General features: G+C 43.1%; 1 protein-coding gene across 3 annotated transcripts in view; it reads left to right on the top strand.

The window, feature by feature from the left end:
• Positions 1 to 19379, top strand: part of LOC126239825 (nectin-4-like) — a 470862-nt gene that overhangs the window by 182842 nt on the left and 268641 nt on the right. The gene's annotated exons all lie outside the window — the stretch shown is intronic.

Genomic DNA, 19379 nt, shown 5'->3' with positions numbered 1-19379 from the left:
CTAAATTATAAAAATTGTCCAGCGAGTACGGAAACAACTACTTGGTGATGTATGGCCCCTTATGTGCTGTGACAGCCATATGTCTCTTGACTTTGCAGGAAATGCTCAGTGTGTGCTTACCTCTCTCTCTCTGTAGAACTCATCCCTCTCCTCTGTCCTTCTCCTCCATCCCCCTTTCTGCCCATCTGCAACCTGTACATCTCCTCCTCATTCCTTTCTCTGTCACCTCCACTCCCTTCTCTCTGTTCATCTGCTCCTCGTCCTTCCATCTGTCCATTTCCTTTTCCTCCTCTGTTAACACGTCTCCTCCTCTCTCTGCCTGTCTCTGCCTCCATCTCTCTCCATCTCTCCCTCTTTCCTGTATCTCTGCATCTTTCCCCCTCCCCTCCGTGTGTCCCCCTCCACCCCTCTCTGTCCATCTCCTCATCACCCATATCCGTGTTCATCTCCTCTTCCTCCTAGCTGTCCACTTTCTGCTCCTCCTCCTCCTCCTCCTCCCCACTTCTCTCTCTACGTTATCACTGTCCCGGTATTCCTTGCCTTATTGCAACTAGTATGTGTACCAAATTTATTTGGAGTCGTTCGAGGGATTCAGGATGAATTTTTTACCCTTGGCTTTGCCCATGTACTCACATTTGCAATTTGTTTCACATATATTTAACATATTACACACTTAGCTACACATATAATCGTATTTCACCTGTGTCTATAGCGAATTTCGCCCTGGAGTTTCATTTTAGCACTGTTTAATGTTAATGACTTCATATCTCCTGAACATCTCTGCTGTAGATGATACAATTTTTCAGGTGCAGCCAGTGGTACATGCAGTTAATGTTAGCGAAATGTGTTGTGAATAGAGTAAGTAGTAAAGAAGTAATGAATCAAAACGTCGTGCTTGATTGGCAGTTTTTCAACCATCTCATTGTTTATGGTGTTATATATCCTCCAATATATGTCGTAAACTGATAGTTTTTTACGTACAATCAGTGGCATGTGAACACTGTCTTCAAAATATGTCATCAATACGGGTAGCAGTAAAGATGAAACAAATGAAAGTATCATACTACATGCTCCAGTTTTCCTGCATGAACAGCGAAAAAGCAGTAAGCGATAAACTTTTTACCTTTCATCATTTTGTGTGGGTTTTCAATGAGAAAAAGTTTCGTAAAGATTTGAAACTATGTGTTATGGTAGTTGCAAGTCGCTATATGCTCTCATTCTCAAATACCGGATGACTGAAGTATGGCTATTCGCGCGTTATGGGCTACACTGCTTTCCCACCCCTACCTCTTGAATACATAGGTAATTCTCACCCCCCGCAGATATTTTTTCCAGGCAGTAAGTGAAATTCGTACCTATATACATACGGCTGGGGTCAAAAGTCCGTGAACATTTGTAAATTCAATACTTCACGGAATAGTGTATGTAGAGTGGTAAAACTTGACACACGTGGTTGAAATAGCATGGGGTTTCACTGAAATCAAAAAAGTGTATAAAATGACCAACAGAATGCGCTTCATACCATGCAAAAGCAGTAATTAGCAAACCAACTGTCTTTTAGCAAAGGCAACGTTCTTTTTAACAAATGCTCAACTTGTCGACCGTCATTCATCAACAATGTCTGTTTCGAGGAACGATGTTATGAACAGCACTGTACAGCATATCAGTAGGTATGGTGAGAAACAGCCGTAGGGTGTTGTATCTCTGATGAGATCGGACGATCGTGGTAGACTAGCTACTTCAGGTAACGTCACAACGATTATTCAAACGGATTGAGGCCTGCGGAACAGGGAGGTCAAGAATGACCGACGTGTGCTCAGCATGGGATTATCACGATATGCGCAAGAGATCTTTCACCCGTGTATCTATATGCAGTGGAGCGCCATCATGCCTGAGAGCCGTACCTATCAGCAGGAGACTAGCGAGTTTCTCACTCCGTCTCTCACTTCAGTTTATTTTATACAAGATTCTCATGCGGCGTAACTGACGTGTGCCATTAGTTGGCCAGTTTTTAAACAGCTTTTGGTTTCAATAACACTCACGTAATTTCAGGCAAGTGTGTGAACTTTTACGTGCCTGCGTACATTATACCGCAAATAAGAAAATTTTCAGATATCAACGTACTTTTCGGACACCTCGTTCATTCATACATAACTTCTCTATTTGTGGAAAATTTGAGTTTAGTCATTTCAGGATTACGTTTACTGGGGTGGAATCACTGTTCTATACACGTAAAATTGTCATTTAAATGTCACTTTCATTGGGCCACACGCCACTACTGTCAATTCGGCACAAATTAACATTCACTAAGTTATAACGACATGATCCACACTCCCCCTAATCTAAGTGGTCTCTGAATTCAGTGATATACAAGCAATAGGGCGAAATGTTACGTTGCTCTTGGGATTACCGATTTCGTACGACACTCTGATGCCCATGCCACGTATGGACTGAGTAACAACTACTATTCTAACGTCATCTATTCAAAACGAATTTCCGAGTCCCCCTCTGCCCCTCTGAGTTTGGTGGAACAACATACCTAACTAGGAAACGATATTATAGTGGCGGGTAGGGTTCTACGCAAGCAGACACTAATACGCACGATTAAGACACAAAAATGATATACTTCCTACTTATTCCGTCACACGAACGATCGTATCTAATGACTAACCGACCACAATATTTCATTAACATCTTGTCATTGCAAATAAATGTACTCGCCATCTTTGATCGTTCTTGAATATTATCAAACCTTTACTCGAAAAGCACGCAGTCCCTACTCTGTGTTTAGACAAGGATGATTGTCAGCTCATCTTTTGTGCAGTCCGCGCTGGATCTTGCAAATCAATGAGTCCAAGTTACTCACAATCTGTGATTTTTCTTGGATTTTATATTACAAATTAACACGCAAAACCTAACTGAATTTAGCCGGCCGGAGTGCTCGAGCCGTTATAGGCCCTGCAGTCTGGAACCGCGTGACCGCTATGGTCGCAGGTTCGAGTCCTGCCTCGGGCATGGATGTGTGTGGTGTCATTAAGTTAGTTAAGTTTAAGTAGTTCTAAGTTCTAGGGTGCTGATGGCCTCAGAAGTTAAGTCCAATACCGCTTAGAGCTATTTGAACCGTTTTGAGTCTAACTGAATTCAATTTAGAATGCTAATGGCTATTTATCAGAACAGTATGGAACACTTGGCCGCCTGGACCAACAAAGAAGAATTTAATCAAATAAACTAACTTCGTATCCAAAATTCGCTAAATATTTCACACTATCCACTAAGTCGAAGAGTAACTAGATGACGACGACATGGAGATGCGATACGAGAGAGGCATGTGTTCCGTCGTCCATTACAGCTACTGGTAAATGCTGCGCCCCTCGTAAATGCTGCCGTTCGATTGCTGTAGTGTCGTCCTCGACGCAGAATTAACGTGTGTGTCCTCTCGCACTAACCAGACGCGGCGAATGCGTTCCACTTCCCTGGACAAAGGGGGCCGATACCTCGCTAGTCGGCTCGTGTGGGACGGCACGTATATTGAAAACGCTGCAGAGAAAACGAAAACACTATTTGTGTGGCGCACACCTGTGATCAAACAACTCTATTGTCTCTCTGATCGCCTAATACGCGTTTAGCAAATCATGAGAGAGCGGCATAGTGATGTCAAAGATGTCCGCATGATTACCTTGTTCTGACACCAGCAGAAATTCAGAGAAATGCACTGAAGAGCCAAAGAAACTGGTACACCTGTATAAAACCCTGTAGGGTCCCCTCGAGCACGCAGAGGGGCCGCAACACGTCGTAGCATGGACGCGACTAATGTCTGAAGTAGTGCTGGAGGGAACTGACACCATGAATCCTGCAGGGATGTCCCTAAATCAGTAAGAGTACGAGTGGGTGGAGATTTCTTGTGAACAGCACGTTGCAGAGAATCCCATATATGCTCAATAAAGTTCATGTCAGGGGTGTTTAGTGGACAGCGGAAGTGTTTAAACTCTGAAGAGTATTCCTGGAGCCACTTTGTAGCAATTCTCGACGTGTGAGGTGTCGCTTTGTCCTGCTGGAAGTCCCGTTGGAATGCACAATGGACAGGTGATCAGTCAGGAGCCTTATGTACGTGTCACCTGTCACAGTCGTATCTAGACGTATCGGTGGTCCCATATCACTCTAACAGCACACGCCACACACCATTACTGATCCTACAGCAGCTTGAACAGTCCCTACTGATATGCAAGGTCCATGGATTCATGAGGTTGTCTCTATACCCCTACACGACCACCAGCTCGATACGATTTAAAACGAGACCCGTCCGACCAGGTAACATGTTTCCAATCATCAACAGTCCAAGGTCGGTATGACGGACCCAGGCGAGGCGTAAAGCTTCGTGTCGTACAGTCAGTCAGGGTAAACGAGTGGGCTTTCGACTCCCGAAGACCATATCGATGATGTTTTGTTGAATGGTACGCGCGCCGACACTTGTTGATGGCCCAGCATGCAAAACTGCAGCAATTTGCAGAAGGGATGCACTTCTGTCTCATTGAACGATTCTCTTCAGTTCTTACAGGATATTTTTCCGGCAGGACAGATGTCGGGGATCTGATATTTTTCCGGATTCCTGATATTCACGGTACAATCGTGAAATGGTAGTACGGGAAAATACTCACTTCATCGCTGCCTCGGAGATATCGTGTCCCATCGTTCTTTCGCCGACCATAGCACCACGTTAAAATTTACGTAAATCTTGATAACATGCTATTGTAGCAGCAGTAAGCGATGTAACAATATCGCCAGACACCCTTTGTCTTGTGTAGGCGTTGCCGATCGCAGCGTTGCATTCTTTCTATTTTCACTTCAGTCAGGAACTGCGTGACCGCTACGGTCGCAGGTTCGAATCCTGCCTCGGGCATGGATGTGTGTGATGTCCTTAGGTTAGTTAGGTTTAAGTAGTTCTAAGTTCTAGGGGACTGATGACCTCAGAAGTTAAGTCCCATAGTGCTCAGAGCTATTTGAACCGTTTTTGTCTATTTACATATCTCTGTATTTGCATACGTAAGCCTAAACCAGTTTCTTTGGCGTTTCAGTGTGTTATGGAATAGCTGATACAGATGATAGTTTTAAGTCAAATGCCTGGAAACAGCATCACAGTCAGATTTCCGAGAACATAGACAAACACATCCAGTAAGATATGAGCCACAAACGTCGACAGGAAGAGAGCGGATCACACTGTCCATGCTCGATACAAATACAATGCTCTATACACTAACAAGTATTTATATCCTTAGACACGTTTTCTGAGGATATTTTTCTAGTTTGCACTAATACTATATCCTAGAAGAGTGTGGAACGCATCTGCTTTTAAACATCTGCTTATACATAAAAATGGTTCAAATGGCCCTGAGCAACTTGGGACTTAACTTATGAGGTCATCAGTCCCCTAAAACTTACAAGTACTTAAATCTAACTAACCTAAGGACAACACACACATCCATTCCCGAGGCAGGATTCGAGCCTGCGACCGTAGCGGTCGCTCGGTTCCAGACTGTAGCGCCTAGAACAGCTCGGCCACTGCGGCCGGCGCTTATACGTATATCAGTTTCCAAACTGAGGACAAGCTTCTCTTTTGGAACGTATTTTTGGGGCATAGCATTCATTACACTTACTCTCTAGAATCTGTTGCTATAATCTGTATGCCACTACACTTGCGAGAATATCGTTTGATGTAGAAAATAATGAAGACAATGTTACTACCTTTTCTGTAATATAGCTTAATGTAATGCTAGAAGTCTCAAAGTAGCGCAGGCAGTTAAGTGTCAGATTAGTGATCCATAGGTAGCAGTCCCGACCTACCATTTAGTAATTACTTCTGTAGAAAGAATTTTCACTCTGCATTTGAGTGTGTGCTGATATGAGACTCTCTGGCAGACGGCGACTCGAACCCGATACCTTTGCCTTTCGCCGGCAAGTTGTCTACAAACTGAGAAATCGAGCACGATTCACAACTCGTGTCACCGGAGATGATGGAAGAGAAACTGGGAGGACGGCTTGACATCAGTTCTTGGGGAGCTCAGCTGGTAGAGCACTTGTCCACCAAATACAAAGTTACCGGATTCGAGTCACTGTCCGGCAACCAGTTCTAATCTGTCAGAAAGTTTCAGGTAATTACTAGGTATATTACAGTTCGTGTCCTGACTATCGTTTCGTTCGCCATTTCATTCCGTGTACGGGGGAACAACGAACTCAACAATTTCTTACAGTGAGTACATATTTGATGTAAATTGCCAGATGTTTAGATACAGCTTCGAGCAAATTTTCCTTCCAAATATTGAAAACGCGAATGGACAACCAAATTCGGATTTTTGCATTTTCGGAAAAGTGGCAGTTGATTCGCCGAGTACGTATTTCTCGAGTCGAAACACCTGCCGCCTGCCACCAGTACCAATGTATTGCTTCATATGCTTCTGAAGCTTCGCAACATATCTACAAGGATTATCTATTACGAGGGGTGTAATGTTGCAAGTAGTGACACAGAGCATAGAAATTGATTTCGAAGCGAAAAACAGTCTACACTTTCGATATCTAGTTCTACTAAAGTGCTTGTATTTGTTTATTCTGGAAGTTTTTAAATTTGTATTATCCTGTTTTGGGTGAAAGATGATTATTATCTTTCTTCATTTTTTACCTTTGCTGTTATTGCATAAGGTCTCTGTTTCTTTAAATCTGTGTTTAAACGAAATTTTTCTTGCGTTGTTGAACACTGTTACGGGACAAAACAAAACTTTATGATAACCAGAGTATACGTAAAGTATTACATGGCTTGAGCACAAGGAGAAGGCTGTAGATGCATGGATGATTATGGTACACATACTCCCACGTATAGGATGATTATCTAAAGTTATTGCCGAACGCTGTGGCCGAGTGGTTCTAGGCGCTTCCGTCCGGAACCGCGCGCTGCTTCTACGGTCGCCGGTTCGAATCCTGCCTCGGGCATCGATGTGTGTGATGTCCTTAGGTTAGTTAGGTTTAAGTAGTTTGTAAGTCTAGGGCACTGATGACCTCAGATGTTAAGTCCCATAGTGATTAGAGCCATTTCAACCATTTGAATCTAAAATTATTGATAAATGGGGGGCAGTTCATAAATATCGAGACATCAGTTGCAAGCTACTGCGAGAGTAGAGTTGTTCCTGTGTGTCTTTCTTACTTGTGGACAACTCGAGTGTAATCATTTCAGGATTGCATTTAGTGGGTACGCAATAGGGGATGGAATTGCTATTGTATACACGTGCAATTGTCATTTAAGTATCACTTTTACAGGGCCCCACGCTCCTACTCTCAGTTCTGCCCAAATTAACATTCATTAAGATACAAGGACATGACGCACACTCCGTCTCCGTCTCTGAATTCAGTGATAAGCAGGGGATGGAACGAAATGCTACGTTGCTCTTGGGATTGCAGTTCTCATACGACACTCTCATACCCTTGCCACAGATGGACTGAGTATCAACCACTATTTTAAAATAATCTATTCAAAACGAATTTTGGCGAGAACAAAATAGCAAACTAGGAGGCGAACTTACAGTGTCTGTGTGTGTGTGTGTGTGTGTGTGTGTGTGTGTGTTGGTGGGGGTCGAGCTACACGCAAGCAAACACAAAAGTGGTATAAATCCTACGTCCGTCACACGAATACTCGCAAAAACTACAATGAATTTCTGCAAGAACGATCCTATCCAGTGAGGAACCGACCACAAGATTTCATTAATGTCTTGTAATTGCAAATAAATTTACTCACCATCTTTGACCATTCTTGGATAGTATCAAATCCTCACTAGAAACGCACTTAATTCCTACTCTTTGTTTCCACAAGAACGATCGTTATATCGATTGTGCAGCCAAGTCCACGTGGGATTTTTCCAAACTACTTACCATCTTTCATCGTCCTTGGATTTTATTTTGTAATTTGACACGCAAAACGTAACTGAATTTAATTTAGGATGCTAGTGACCGTTTCTACGAGCACTACTGCACACGTGGTAGGGTAGAGACTAAGACCAACGAAGAAAAAATAAACCAAATTAATTAGCTTCATATACGAATTTCGTTAAATATTTCGCAACATTCACACGTCCAATTCCTAAATTGAAAATACAGTGAGGAAATGATTACTCTTTGTCACATAGTTACAACCACTTGATTCAAGGTTGCACAAAGGGAGAAACCCGTACTACCAATAAAAATATTACAGATTCTGGAAGTCGATAAAAATTAAATAATTAAACGCCCTCTGAGAAATCTACTGAAAAACCATAGTGGACGCTGAAAGCACCACAGGAGTTACGCCTTAAGACTTTATTGCAAAGCTGTCCGTGCTCACACTGGAATAGTGAATCCTAACTATCCAATGTACTCAGAAAACTATGAAGGAAAATAAAAGTTTGGTGTAACGTAAGCCTAACTGCTATGATGCTGGAAAAGAGCGGATTAGTGACCTGGTCTACGATATACCTCATCCGTTTGTTAGATTAACAAACTGCTTGGCGGACACCAGACAGGTTCCGTCCATACTCTCAGCCTCCAGGAGCCCGACTGACGAAAACGGCAGAGCAACCTTTATGGTCAGTCTGCTCGTCTCTGAAAGGGAAGGAAGACTTGCAACCAATCTCTGCATACTTTCCCAGTACTGGCACAGAGTTAGGCTAACACCAAATCAAACAAAACATGCATCCCTGCATTGCAGCTGTCCTAATCACAGAATCACACAGTTGGCCGGAGTGGCCGTGCGGTTCTGGGCGATACAGTCTGGAATCGAGCGACCGCTACGGTCGCAGTTTCGTATCCTGCCTCGGGCATGGATGTGTGTGATGGCCTTGGGGTTAGTTACGTTTAATTAGTTCTAAGTACTAGGCGACTGGTGACCTCAGAAGTTAAGTCGCATAGTGCTCAGAGCCATTTTTGAGCCACAGAATCACATGTGTGTGAAGTCATTCTAACATTTAAGAGGAACGTAAACAGGAACAGGCAGAGGATGTATGTTAATACGTAATCAGATAAACAAAATGGTGTACACTTCTTCACCAGATCATCTCCGTACCGGAGCAAATATTTACAAAGACCACTCTTTCATTACTAATAAAGTAATTCTGGACACCCAGAGATAACGTAATGGGACGGAACAGCCAGTACCGTCTCACCAATATTAGGTATAGACGGAAAGGCTGAAAGGTGAAGGTAATAGACAGAAGGAAAAAGTAACTCGAAGAGGAGATAGATGAAGATACGGGAGATGCGGTAAAAGAGAGGCATGTGTTCCATCATTAATTCCAGCTACATCGCTGCGCCCATCGTAAATGCCGAGGTTCGATTGCCCTCGTGTCGTTCTCAATGCAGAATTCAAGTGTGCACTCTCCCGCACAGGACAGACGCGGCGAATGCGTTCCACTTCCGTGGACAAAGGGGGCTCATACGCCGCTGGTCGGCTCGTGTGGGACGGCCTAGTAGACGCACATCCTTTGTGAATGATGCAGAGAAAACGAAAACACGTTGCGTGTGTCACGCACCGGTGATCACACAACTCTATTGTCTCTTTGATGACGCCCCCTAATACGATGCAGCATCCGTTTAGCAAGCCATGAGAGAACTGCGTACTGGTGTCAAAGACGTCCGCAGAATTACCGTCGTAACAAAGTGACTTAGTGATAACCGTAATCATCAATGCAAATTTGTGTGATACCTTTAATTAGTCTTCGCAGTGGTATTTGTGGCGCTATTGCAGGTTTACTCGGCTGCTATTCGTCTCTTTAATCTCATTACACCGATCGTACAGTACACGTTGAAGACTTGAACTTAATATTGCAGTGCATTCTTTACGCTGACGGTTGAAGTACCTAACAGCATACTCAGTGAGGCCTATCAGGTAACTGGGTTCTGAAACATTGTAGTTGCGGCACCCAACGGCATGAAAACTACTGGCATTTAGTTATCTAAATTCTCTAGATTTATGGTTCGTATACCCATTGACATGCACATTAGGGGACTCTATCTGAGTTCTTTACCGCTATAGTTGGGGTACCTAATGGCATACACAACACGGGGCGTCTCGCTATGTGGGTTGTTCACTTTTATGGTTGGAGTACCCAGCGACGAGCACTACAGGGCCGTCTTAACCATATCACGTGCTGTCTTACGTCGACTACTGTGTGGAACTAACATCAATATCGTGTACGGTTTGACTGTTTCATCGGTTTGACTGTTTCATTGGTTCTTGGTAAAATACTTCATACAGTATGAATGAAAATACACGCAACACTAGTGAAATATTCTGCAATATTTATTATTAATTTCAGAAGCCGGTTTTTGGCTGTTACTCCATCACTAGATACAATGATATCCTTTTACCATATGATGGTACTTCAGCCGAAAACCGATTTTTGAAATAAATAATAAATATTATAGAATATTTCACCAGAGTTGTGTTGGTTTTGAGTCATAATTAACCTCGAGTGCTGTGAATTGAGAAATAGAGAGACAGAACTGCATCTCCTTCATTTTTTGAAACGGTGTAAGGTTTCGAATGAGAGATTAATGGGAACAAGAAGCTAAATACGTACAGACATGCCCAGCGATGTAAATCATAAAACAGAGACTTAGAAATGCAGATAAGCAATTGTCTTAATTTCATCCTTTCTCTGATTCTTCCGTGACTGTGTTACTTTCGTAATAATAAAGAAGAACTGCCTTGAGCCACAAATTGTGATTTTCTTGAAAGGTGCCTGAAGATGAGCCTCCAGTGCCCGAAATGCATCGTGCACTTTAATAAAATCACAGTTTGCGGCTGAAGGCGGTTGTTCTTTATTCGCAAGCAATTAATGTTCCATTTGTGACGAAGATCAGAAATTTTGAATGATTTAAATGATACGTAACCCTGAATTGAAACGCAACACTTCGTGGTTTCGATTACAATGCCATAAACACTGCGAAATCTCGCAGGGATTGGGACCAGAATTAACAAGGGAGAGAGAGAGAAAGAGATGGAGAGAAAGAGTTCGGGAAAGCTTTGTTCAATCGTTTCTCATTTTTTCCTTTAAACACCGCAACAATCAAATTAATTTTGAAGTTTCAGTTACTCTTTATCATCTACTGAGACACCTAATATATTTGATTGCATACTTGAACGTCTTTAACTCGATCCCCTCTCGTCCAACCTCCATCCTTCGAATAGAATCGTGTGGGATCCAGCCCACTCGTGTCTTATACTGTTACTAGGTAACTGTTTTCTCGGATAGCTAGAGAACATACAAGCAAATCTTGTTAATGAAGTTAATTACAGCAACAGAACTGACAATACTTAACCCTACCGTTACCAAGTTACCAAACTTTTTCACACCTCTACTTTACCAAGCGGGGTATTTGGACTACCCCAAAAGAGTTTTTTGTTTTAATGTAATATTTGCTCTCAGATTTCGTTATTTCCATTGAACGAGTTTATTTGGTATTGAAAAACTGCTTTTTCAGGTTATTACAAGTATTTAATCAGATCACAGATACAAAGTCCAAAGATTTTTATATTTTTCACTAAATTCAGTACTCAACGAACAGAAAATTAATACTCTATGTACCTCAACAGTCATTGCAGTAAAATAAAACAAGACTTTTTTCAACTTTTCAGGCAAGTACATTTTTGCCCTGCATGCACTTCACTGTAATACTTTCTTCTCTGTGTGTATTACAAATAGGTTTCTTGCATGTCACACAACAGAATCTTGCTTTCCGATCTTCGTTTCTCTTGCAATCTTGACATCGTTGTGGCGTTGGTAACTTGGTCTGGATCACTGTTGTAGGAATTGCAATACCACAAATTTTCAGTACATCTTGTACCTCTTTATGAAGACCGTTGATATTTTTGGCTCTTTGTTCCATGTTGCCTTTGTGAGTCCAAATTCCAGTTCAGTCGTGAAGAGTTTACGTCGGCTTCGATTATTCTTCTGCCATCCAGGAAATCTTTGAGTTTTCAGAATATATGCATTCAGTGTAGCAATATCTATCATTTCCATGAAGATTCTTAGTAGCCACGGCATCGTTCCTCTAACACAACTGTATTCTCTTGTCATTTAGTCCCCATTACCTACAGCACCTTTGGTTTTGTTGTAGTGCCGTATGATTTCGGGTTTGTTCAAAAAATGGTTCAAATGGCTCTGAGCACTATGCGACTTAACTTGTGAGGTCATCAGTCGCCTAGAACGTAGAGCTAATTAAACCTAACTAACCTAAGGACATCACACACATCCATGCCCGAGGCAGGATTCGAACCTGCGACCGTGGCGATCGCTCGGCTCCAGACTATAGCGGCTAGATCCGCAAAGCCACTCCGGCCTGCTTTCGGGTTTGTGTTCACTTTCTTCACCACTCACTTGTCTCTCATTATGCTGAGTAGAGAGTAGTATTACTGCCTTTCCCTTCTTTGGAACATAGGAAACTAGGGTCAAACCAAACATTGAAGAGTGAACTTCTCTCATTCTGTTAGGCAAGAATTCCTTCTGAATCTCTTATTGGAACGCAAGGTACCAACCAATGTCATGTTTCATTTTAGTAGTTCAGCAGCCAATGGAAAAGAGGTGAAAAAATTATCAGTTGTTACACCTTGACCGTTATTCAGAAATGGTTCCATCAGATCCAAAGCAACTCTCTGTCCTTGATTCACTTCCCGAGTATTGACAACCATTCCTGTGTAAATTTGGATCTGCAATAAGTAAGATGTCTTCACATCAGCACAAACCCAAATTTTAATGCCATACTTGCCTGGCTTGCTCTTCATATAAACCTTAAAAGGGCAGTTTCCTCGGTACGTTGCTAATCGTTCATCAGTAGTCACGTATTCATAAGGACAGAAGTTCTTGCACAAGTTAGATTGAAATTTGTCGAACACTACCCTGATGGCTTGTCCTTGGTTTCTTCAGTCCTCTGCGCTCTTTAGTCTCTGTTGTCAAGTCACAAGAATTTCATTGCAGACAAAAATCGGTTTCTTGACATGGCAGCAGAAAAGAATGGTTGCCGAAAGGCAACATTACCTACCCACAGATTGGAAGCACTTGTGCGATGTCCATGAGTTTGAACAGCTCCTATTAGAATTGCTAATACAGCGTACACTTCAGTTGTATTTTCTCCATGTCGTTTTGTTCGAATAATGAGCTGCTTTCCACAAAGAAATAACTCGTTTGGCTTCCCTGTTCGTTTCTTCTACAATGATGCTCACGATTTCCGGTGAGATAAATAATAAAAATTACTCTGTTATTGTTTTGACTGCTTTTCCATCATTCACTGGGCCAGGTTTTACGTTCAAAATGTTGCGACGTCGACGCCTCCCGCCTTTGGACGGTTCACTAGAAAATTGTAGTCCACTTCTAGAAACCAACAAATATCCAGTGTCTTTGTCTTCTTCTTCTTCATCATCATCATAATCTTCTTCTTCTTCTACTATTTGTTCACGTGAATGTGTAGTGTCTTCTGATATTTCATGATCAGCTTCATATAATGCTATGATATGGTCTGTGTCAAGAGGTTCCATATATTCATTCAGTTCATTATCAACGTTCCACTCATTTTCATCGTCACTGACATAATTGTATAGAATTTCCATGATCTCTTCGCTAGAAAGTCGTTTGGACATCCTTACTTGCAGGTGAATACTGACTCCTGTAATGTCAGCTCAACAGTGATAGTTAAATTCAACTCAACAACAGTAACCAGCAACAATAACAAACATTCGATCTATGGTAAAACTCAATAAAGAAGATGAATGACAGATATATTTCCTAAATCTTCTTTCTCTACAAATAAGAAAATAAGGCATTTCATACAAAGTGGGGTAGTCTCACAATCCCACCAATAAATGACTTGTATAACAATGATAAAGCCAAAAAAATTAGACAGTCGTGACTGTGAATTATAATATAAAGTCATGAAAGCACAGCCATGTGGCCCTGCAGATAACATTATTATAGGGAAAAAATCAACCTGGGGTAGTCAGGATACCCCGCTTGGTAATGCGAGGGTTAACTTTCGTTTCTACATGATGGGTCGCAAGCACCTGATGGCATACAAATAATCAATGTCCTTTGATATTAAGTTCCATGCAAGCTAAATCACACAAGTTCATAAGTCACTGCTGTCGTTAATATCACCGCGGCTCTTGTAGTGCGGCTCCTCTAGTGCCAGTCTTCTTGTCCTCTCTTCTAGTGCGACTCTTGTACTGCGGCCGAGGCTAGGCGGCGCTTCGCTTTTGTTCTCTTCCTGCAGAGGCCGGTCCAATCGTGGTGACGTCCCAGCTGACGTGGCATTGGCTGACGCCGTCTCACAGCCCGCTCTGCCGTAACGTTCTTGATCTTCGTTCCAGCGCTTGTCGTTACGCCGGAACAAGTCGCATTGTTGAATGAGGACTTCAAGGTCAGTACCCAATTCGGGAGAAATAATGTTGCCTGATTGACACACCTGCTGTAGCAGTCCCTCCCACGATATTTCAGAGCAACAGAATAATTTCAGACTATCGTGAACCACGAGTGATGCATTTCATCGTGACTGATATGTCGAAACTAAGAAAATTTGAAGAAGACCTCAGCCGCAGCACGAGCAATATGAAGTCTGGTTCGCAGACGAAGAATCGAGGACTACACAACTCGCAGAAAAGTGCGCCGTGATATTCTGCCACTGCTCCCATCACTTCCTGTGCAGCATGGAGGACCGCGGAGCAAACTGAAATCCCCAGCCAGCGGGGTCTCCACCTGCGACCCGCCGACAGCGTCGCAGTGACCTGGATCCGCCTCAACTACAAACGATAGCAGAAAGCGAGGTGCGGCGCACACGGCCATCCAGAGCGCTTCCCCGCTGCTCTTGTGAGCGCGTCCAAGTTGCCCCCAATTCACGGCATCTTCAAGCACTACTCGCTAACTTCTGGCGCAATACAGAACTTCCTCAGTTGGAACTTTGGTTGGGTGCTGCTGCCTATCGTGCATCTATGTCAAAATACCGGCAGCCGGATGGAACTTTCGGCAATCCGCCCCCCCCCCCCCCCCCCTCCTTCGCGCCCTTCACCCATCCCCACGACAGCATATGCCAGTGCTGTCAGCGCCCCGCCGTGCAAATTCTGTTACGCCTCACGATTACGGAGAAGTCAGAGGGACGTGCTTGTTGTTAGCAGATTTCTGCATATAACTTGAAAAAGAAATGTGAATTCAAGAGGCTTTTTGAACTGAATGAAAAATACGGCAGATCAACAAAAAGCTAACTTTAAAGATAACCTACATTAGCCGGCCGCGGTGGTCTAGCGGTTCTAGGCGCTCAGTGCGGAACCGCGCGACTGCTACGGTCGCAGGTTCGAATCCTTCCTCGGGCATGGATGTGTGTGATGTCCTTAGGTTAGCTAGGTGTAAGTAGTTCTAAGTTCTAGAGGACTGATGACCACAGATGTTAAGTCCCATAGTTCTCAGAGCCATTTGAACCATTTTTATCTACATTATGCCCTCAAGGTCACTGGTCGTTGGGGCTCAGTCCGAAACGCGATTCATCGCTGAAGACAATTCTACATCAGTCAATGAGATGGCAGGCAGAAGACGTGTCTGGAGATGCCTGGACAGCAGACAGCAGTGCGACACCAACCTCTGTCACCCGCCATACAGCCCGATAAGGGGGAGTCAGTCTGTGGTGCCACTTCTTTTTACAGCTGGGCGCCTTTGGCTGCCATCAGCGACAGTCCTACACTACAGCGGTAGTCGACGATACTCTACGCCTGGTTTTTGTTTTTTCTTTTTTCCGCCCTTCATGAGAAGCCATTCTGTGACTACATTTCAGCAAGATAATGCCCGCCCGCACACGGCGAAAGTTTGTATTACTTGTCTTCTTGCTTGCCAAACCTTACCTTGGCTAGCAAGGTGGCCGGATCTCTCCCCAGTTGAAAATGTTTGGAGGATTATGGGCTGGGCCCTCCAACCAGCTTTGGATTTTGACGATCTAACGTATTAAATGGCCAGAATCTGGCACTATATTCCTCACGAGAACATCCAACATATCAACCAATACCAAGCCAAATAACAGCTTCCATAAGGGCCAGAGGTGGAGATGGTTCAAATGGCTCTGAGCACTATGGGACTCAACTGCTGTGGTCATCAGTCCCCTAGAACTTAGAACTACTTACACCTAACTAACCTAGGGACATCACACACATCCACGCCCGAGGCAGGATTCGAACCTGCGACCGTAGGAGTCGCACGGTTCCGGACTGCGCGCCTAGAACCGCGAGACCACTACGGCCGGCTAGAGGTGGAGAAACGAGCGGTTTTAGGCCCTACTGGCTGGAACCGCGCGACCGCTACGGTCGCAGGTTCGAATCCTGCATCGGGCAGGTTAGTTAGTTTTAAGTAGTTCTAAGTTCTAGGGGACTGATCACCTCAGAAGTTAAGTCCCATAGTGCTCAGAGCCATTTGAAACAATTTTTTTGGAGAAACGATTTGTTTCTCTTGCTCATTTTGTGGAGCTCTTTCTCTTAAATAAACCACAAAAAGTTTCAGGAATTCTAATTATTTGTCGGTCTGCGTATGTGTATCACATCTACCGATTTCCATCCCAGTCGAATAACTTCTTTTTCGAGCGTCTTCCTTCCTTTTTAATTTATTAATGAGAAAATCTACGAATAATTTTACCTTAAATGTTCATCACAATAACATATATATCATCCATTATTTAAGAAAAAGACCACTTATCGCCCCCCAAAATACTTTACATAAACGGGGCCCGTTCGATAAATAATGCAGCACATTATTTCCTCAGCCAGTTTCGGTTGAAGACACGGGAAATTTGTCGTGGGACATGGTGGAATATTTCTACATCAGTCCCTATAGTTTCATGTAACTTCGATAGGTGGCGGGCTATACGTAACCTCCAAAATGGCGTCTGTAATGGAGGTTCGTTCCAAGCAGACAGCTGTCGTTCAGTTTCTTCTGACTAAAACCTAGAGTATGAAAGATATTCACAGGCGTTTGGAGACTGTCTACGGACACCTAGCAGTGAACAAAAGCACGGTGAGTCGTTGGGCGAGGTGTCTGTCATCGTCGCAACTAGGTCACTCAAACTTGTCTGGACCCTCGCGCCAGCCGGCCACACACAAGTTACTGTGGCTTATACAATGTTGGATAGTAAGGACACTTTCATTCGACGTTATCGACGTATCCCAACCACACATCTCGCTGTTCAACTGGTCGTCAGGAGTTGGGGCCCTAATATGGGTGTACCCGCAGTGATTCTCGACACTTAACAGACGATCACAAAGAACAACGAAGGACCATCTGCATGAAATTGTTTGCGCGTTATGAGGACAATATATTTTTGTCGAACATCGTCATTGGCGATGAAAACTGGTTTCATCATTTCGAATTGGAAAGAAATCCTAGCGACGACCTTCTGGGCCTCTGAAGGGTTTATTTTGTTTGATTGTATTATGCTATCCTCAGGAAATGGAAGAAATGAAAAAAAGCGTGTTCGGCGCTACAAGAAAATAGAAAGAAAAACGGGGCCACACACAAGTCTGCGCAACCGAGAGGAGCTCACAAAACCTCATGGCACTGTTCTTCCGAAGCCAGCCTACAGCATCTCCCGAATTCAATCTGTTTGCCGAAATGAAGAATCCACTCCGCAGGAAGTAGTACGTGGATTATGGAGAGGTTATTGCTGCAGCAAGTCGTTGGCCGCGACGTCGACTAGTAGACTGGACCACACGGGCATACGGATCCTCCCACTAAGTTGGCTTAAGGTCGTCTCATGAAACGGAGATTACGTTGAGAAATAGGGTTTTATAGCCTAAAGAATGGGGAATTATTTGGTGCATTTAAATCCCGAATGGAACCATCCATCCTTCAGAAAAAATGTGTAGCATAACTTATTGAACACCCCTCGTAATTTCACATCCTATCGAAACTTTTTCCAGCTGCCAGATCCCACAGAATAAAGAAAGGAAGAAAATAGTGTTGGTTAAAAACAGTCGTGGTTGCAATTTAATTTTTTTATTTTTCAACAACGCGTTTCGCCTTATTGACGTATCTTGAGGTTATCTTTTCTAGATGGACGCAAGAGGCACCAAGATCTGCCTAACGCGTTCGCTCCTGTGAACGGCAACGCGTTATGCAGATCTTGGTGCCTCTTGCGTCCATCTAGAAAAGATAACCTCAAGATACGTCAATAAGGCGAAACGCGTTGTTGAAAAATAAAAAAATAAAATAGCAACCAAGACTGTTTTTAACCAATACTGTTAAGAACTGGTTTGCTGTATGCCACACATGGAGTGGAAGAATTTCTGAAGGAAAAAAGTCCTTATCGAATACTAAGTCTTCGCTGTTCATGCAGTAAAACTTCGTTATCAGGCGAGAAGCATTAATTTGTTACTTACTTTGTATTAGCTTCATTTGCATGACATTTTACAGACGGTAACCACATAAACCACCGAATGTATCTGCAAAATAATTTTTTTGTGTCGTACATAGTTCAGAAGATATGTCATAAAACAAGTAACAATCAGCTTGATTTATCTGGTTTATCGCCGACGTTCTACGTATTAATTGTTTAGCTCTGCCGGAAAGTACTTTTAATGAACAGTAGGGATCAGAGCCAAGAAATAGCCAGTCGTCCTAGACCTTGTAAATAACCGAAAACTAATACATCCAACGTAATTAGGGTTTTGCATCTTCAGCCATTAAAGTTTTACATGCTTAAAGTAAAATATTTAACACAATCACTGATTTGTAATTAGATATTTGAAGAGTTTTTTATACATGGACGTTAGATTCTTTAAAGAGTTGTTACGAAAGGTTTCCTCTTCAGCCCACGAACTTATTTCTTAAGCACACAGCAGACCGATGCTTATCTTAATATGACATATTTCCACTCTCAAGACATGATCTAGGATTTAATATAGGGTCGATCATAAAGTTTCCGTTCGAGGGTGTTGCTGCAGCGTATTGAAAACCCAGAACTATCCCGATGATGATATATAGTCGCCGACCTGTAGCCCAGGTGTTATTGTGGTGTTCGAACGGAAAATTTTATGGTTGCTCCTTATCATTTACAGACAATAGTAATGCACTAAAGCTATCACCCATATAATTAAGCCGCCATCATCTAAATTCGTTAAGTGAAGCTAGAAGTCTGCAGGGCATAGCTCCTCGCTGCTCAACTGTACGTGTCTCGTGGTACTGCTCACACAACAACAACAGGGGTACTCAAAGGTTTCTGTCGGACTGGTCTACCTCATCCCCCTACAACCTGGATCTCGCACCTTCCGAATTGCATCTGTTTGGCCCACTGGGAGAAGTATTCCGTGTGCCGCAGTACTTTGATTAGGGTGGTTACCGATGCAG

The sequence above is a fragment of the Schistocerca nitens genome, chromosome 1 (assembly GCF_023898315.1).
Source record: "Schistocerca nitens isolate TAMUIC-IGC-003100 chromosome 1, iqSchNite1.1, whole genome shotgun sequence".
Taxonomy (NCBI): Eukaryota; Metazoa; Arthropoda; class Insecta; order Orthoptera; family Acrididae; genus Schistocerca; species Schistocerca nitens.
The sequence above is the reverse complement of the archived record's forward strand: the minus strand, read 5'-3'. Positions and strand labels throughout refer to the sequence as shown.